At 43.9% G+C, this 4,855-nt stretch overlaps 2 non-coding genes across 2 annotated transcripts; both read right to left on the bottom strand.

The window, feature by feature from the left end:
* Positions 1–288: 288 nt before the first annotated feature.
* On the bottom strand, positions 289–360 carry trnat-cgu (transfer RNA threonine (anticodon CGU)). The gene has a single exon. It is a non-coding gene; the product is annotated as a tRNA-Thr (tRNA).
* Positions 361–679: 319 nt separating this feature from the next.
* Positions 680–753, bottom strand: trnai-aau (transfer RNA isoleucine (anticodon AAU)). The gene has a single exon. It is a non-coding gene; the product is annotated as a tRNA-Ile (tRNA).
* Between the last annotated feature and the right edge of the window lie 4,102 nt (positions 754–4,855).

Genomic DNA, 4,855 nt, shown 5'->3' with positions numbered 1-4,855 from the left:
GCTCAGTCAGCTGGGTGAAGTTTAAAACTGGCTTGTGATTGAGTCTGACTAAGTACCTGGATATTTCAAGGGATTGTGACACTGGAGCTCATACAGGCACGGCATGCAGTACCTCTAAGCTGCCATCCCTATGTAGAGGAAATGTGCTGGTGTGGAAGCACAGCATTAATGTGGTAAATAAGACCTGCAAGGGAAACTAGGAAAAGAGTTGTGTTTCTCAAATTAGCCTAGAGGGAATGTGAACTAGAGCATATTGGTCATGTTTTAAAATGAGAGCATGCATGTTAAAGGCACGAACGGGGATTGAACCTGTGATCTTCGGTTTACGAGACCGACACCTTACCACTTGGCCATCGCGCCACTCCAGATAACTGGTAAAAAGTTGAAAAAACGTTCTTGTGCAAAAGTAACACCTGGAAGCTGAGCACATTCTTAAAGTTCAAGAGTAACAAGCAGAACGCCAGCTTGATAGTGATTGTTCTTAAAGTCATCGGCTTTAGAAACACACTTGACCATAGTTTTTAACCTGCTTTCACCCTTGTCTGTTTTAATCTTTACCTAACTAATTGGGCAAAAGGGCCAGGGGTTTGGTAACTTTTGGCCAGCCTTCTCTGGCCTTCTCTAACTAGCAGGTACTCTTGACCTCACTTGTTTGTTAGTTTAAGTCCAAAAGTGGGTGTGGCCCATACGGGGATCGAACCCGCGACATTGGCGTTATTAGCACCACGCTCTAACCAACTGAGCTAACCGGCCTGTGTACAAAGGGCAGGGCATATACCCACATACACGATTCTACACTGACAGCCCTTCAGTTATGGAGCTGCCACACAGAAACGATGGAGAGCTTTACTGTTGTTGAGCAGAACAGATCTTCATGTGAGATGACTGAGGTTCATGTATTTTTCTTTTAAGAATAAATAAAAGCTGATGCTTTTAACCTCATACTTTCCTAATACTTTTATTCTACATGGTATACATTTCTTTTAGTCTTCTGCCATGTGCAGTGCAAGAATTCACTAAATTACACAGCAGTTCTTTTTTTTATTGACAAAATTTTATTGATAAAATTGATTGTAACCATTTATAAAGGTCATGCCACGTTCATTAGGTGAAATGAAGCCAGAATTAAAGATGGCAGAAGAACAGGGTGATATTCTTACTTTCTGTGATTAAATTACTCAGGTTAGAAAGTCCTGATACACAGCACATGCTCACCTGACTCTCAGCCATGCTAGCTTTAATCATTAAAGTGGGTGTGACCCTGATTCTGAATCATTCTCGTACCCGTCTGATTCCTGCTGATTCAGACACATTAAACTGGTGTTACAGAGTCGAGAACCGAACCCCTCCCCTCCTGGAGTATAGTGGTGATGATAATTCACCTCGCTCTCAACTGTTTCTTCTCTCCCAGTCAGGTTCTGAATGGCGCTGATCCACGCCCGTCTACCTGCCTCACAGTCGGCTCCTGTACACACACGGTGATAGATACAGATTATATAGGATGCAGACAGATAGACAGTTTGAGTAGATAGATAAACAGATAGATAGACAGACATTCAGACAGACAGATGGATAGACAGATAGATAAATAGTCTGTCTATCTACCTATCTGTCTGTCTATTGATCATCTGTCTGTCTGTCTGTCTCTGATGATTATAGATCTGGACTTACCTTGTGGGCGTGACCACCCGGAAGCAGAAGCGTCACCCGGCGTCCTCGCAGCTCTGGACCGAACAGCGCTGCAGGTTTTCAGCCAGCACCGTGAAGTCACGCTGGGGGAATAGAACATAAAACCTTCTTATTTATACAGTCAATGATATAAACGCCGGTGAAATCGTCCCAGACTTAAACATGACGGGGCGGTGTGGGACACAGCCCGGCACAGAAGTCGACCTCTGCTGTGATGCGCCCAAAAGATGAGGGTGCATTATGGGTCCAGGAGAGAGCTGATTTAGATCATGTAAAGTCATGTGACCTACCTTAAACCTCTTCTTGTAGAGAAGCTGATTGTTGTGTATGATGAACCACCGCCTGCAGAGATCAAACGCATCGTTTATATAAATATAATATTGAGTGTGTATATATATATAAATCCTAATATATACACTAAGCATCAGTGTACAGACCTGTTCCAGGTTTTAAACACACTCCTGGTCCTCTTAAACAGAAACCCCTCCATCAGGAGCGCTTCCTCTGCCTCCGCGCCGCCCCCGTGACCCGGGTCACCCCCGGAGGACACCCGGGGAGGCGCCCCGCAACACAGCACACGCAGAAACCTCTGTCTCAGAGAAGCAGCCATCGTAAATGAGGAGAAAATCTAAATGCTGCTGCTGAAGAGCACAGGTCCACATTGTGATGTCACAGCGTTCCGAGGGAGCAGAGTGCATTTACCTTTACCATATATGGGCATGACTGTATTCATGTGACTGCACATATACAGACTTGATTTCCACTGTGGGACGGCTTCTGGAGGGTCCTGGGTTTGATTCCCGGGTGGAGTTTGCATGTTCTCCCCATGTCCTGGGGGTAACAGAGTACCCTAGGTATAAGTGTGTTTGTTTACGTTTGTCTGGCAACCTGTCCAGAGTGGTTTGTTAATTCCACCCAGTGAATCACACCCCATACCATGACACACCCTGGTACTGACACACCCCCATACCATGACACACCCTGGTACTGACACACCCCCATACCATGACACACCCTGGTACTGGTACTGACACACCCCCATACCATGACACACCCTGGTACTTGTACTGACACACCCCTATACCATGACACACCCTGGTACTGACACACCCCCATACCATGACACACCCTGGTACTGACACACCCCCATACCATGACACACCCTGGTACTGACACACCCCCATACCATGACACACCCTGGTATTGACACCTCATACATGTGTATGAAGTGTGATTGTGTATGATGTGTGTGTATTACATGTGTGTATAAGGTGTGTGTGTTTGTGTGTTTGTGTATTTAGAAACTGAATATTGTAAATGATATTTTACTAACAGTAATGGAGAGAGAAATTTTGACTGTATTAGAGCTGCTGCTACAACAACATAATGAAAAGCTCGACCTACTCAGGTCCATCACAAATGCTCTTGAAAAAAATGATACAAAACAAATTGAGGATTTCACTGCTCCACTTGCCAAATCTCAATTCAGACACTTTGACATGAACCTCTAGACTAGTAAGTGCTTTCTACGTTAAACTGTTTTTTATGTGTTATGTATGTACTTTGTTATAGTCCCTGTAAAAGATGCACTTTGACAATTTACCCAACCCTGGTGTGTTCTTAGGTGGCCCTCTACTATGGTTAAGAGCAGAAAAAAACCCTTAAAACTTTTTGACTTTTATTAGTGAGCACAACATTAGAAAATGTGTGTGTGTGTGTGGTGTACAGTACCTGAATAAATTTGGTTACAGTATGTATACTGACTGTGGTGCAGTAACAGATAGAGGTGCAGTATAAGGGTAACTGTGAGTGTCAGTATGTTGGGTGTGCAGTATAGTGCAGTGAATGTGCAGTATGAATTACATTTGGGTTCATTAGGGATGATCAGGATTATATTCAGAGATCTTAGAACCTCATCACATTCATGCACGTGTCTTTCTTTTACAGATTGAGTGTTTTGGTTTTTGTGGAGGTACGACTGGAAAGGAAACTGTAACAAACGACCTGGTAAATCATCATGGGTAAGTTTTTTAAATTAATATTTAAACTGAATTCACTCATTAAGTCTCCTCTCCTACAGCCGAGACGAACTTGAGACCACACCCAACGGAAGGTGACGAAGACGACGGAGGAAGAGACGACAAAAACGAAGATGCCGGTCCGGTATCTTAGCAAGGCTAAAGAGCCCCTTACAAACTACCGCTAACAAGTCTGTTTGTCACAAACCTCAGGTCGCTTTCAAACGATGGATGAACTGAGACTAAGTTTACCATCGCCAACATCTATACAGAAAACGTGTATGATGATAATCACAGAATCTTGGCTTAATCCAGATGTGCCAGATGCAGCTATTGAATTAGTAGGCTGCTTAATCCACCAGAGAGACAGAAACAAAGACTCCGGTAAGAGTCACAGAGAGGGCGTGTGCTTCTATATAATACCTGGTGCTGTGTCTATTCCAACATCACTAGAGGATACAGAGCAGAGCAAAGATCTTCAAACAGCTAACAGCGTCTCGCTGGCAGAGGATCTAAATAATTTATTTGCCCGCTTTGAGGCACAAGGGATGGATCCAGCTGCTGTAACCACACCAGCTACCAGTGAGCACTCTCTTACTGTACAGACGAACCCTTAGATCTGTGAATGTCAGAAAGGCTGCAGGGCCTGATGGGATCCCAGGAATAGAACTCAGAGACTGTGCCCACCAGTAAAATCTTCAGCATGTCAATGAGAACCTCACTTCCTTAAACATCAAAGGATTAGAAGTGGAAAGAGTCTCCAGCTTCAAGTTTCTGGGAAGCCACATCATAGAGGACCTCACCTGGACCACAAACACCACCTGAAAACACTCAGGAAAACCAACCTGAACATGGAGCTTTTGGTGGCATTCTACCACTGCTCTGTGGAGAGCATACTGACCTACTGCATTAATGCATGGTCTCAAATAGGACGGAGATCTCGGATCATTAAAATAACACGAAATTGCTGCATTTCTGGTGCAATAACAACCAAATTCAGTTTAGGAGCCGCTCATTTCTGCAGATCTTCACTGAAAGTGTGCAGAATCTCTAATGGTTTTTGTGCTGCCATGCAGCTGCTTGAATGGAGTTAGTGTAGAATTATGTACAAAGATCTAAAGAGTGTAGATAAAGAGTGTAGATAAACT

Source organism: Trichomycterus rosablanca, chromosome 14 (assembly GCF_030014385.1).
Source record: "Trichomycterus rosablanca isolate fTriRos1 chromosome 14, fTriRos1.hap1, whole genome shotgun sequence".
Classification (NCBI taxonomy): domain Eukaryota; kingdom Metazoa; phylum Chordata; class Actinopteri; order Siluriformes; family Trichomycteridae; genus Trichomycterus; species Trichomycterus rosablanca.
The sequence above is the reverse complement of the archived record's forward strand: the minus strand, read 5'-3'. Positions and strand labels throughout refer to the sequence as shown.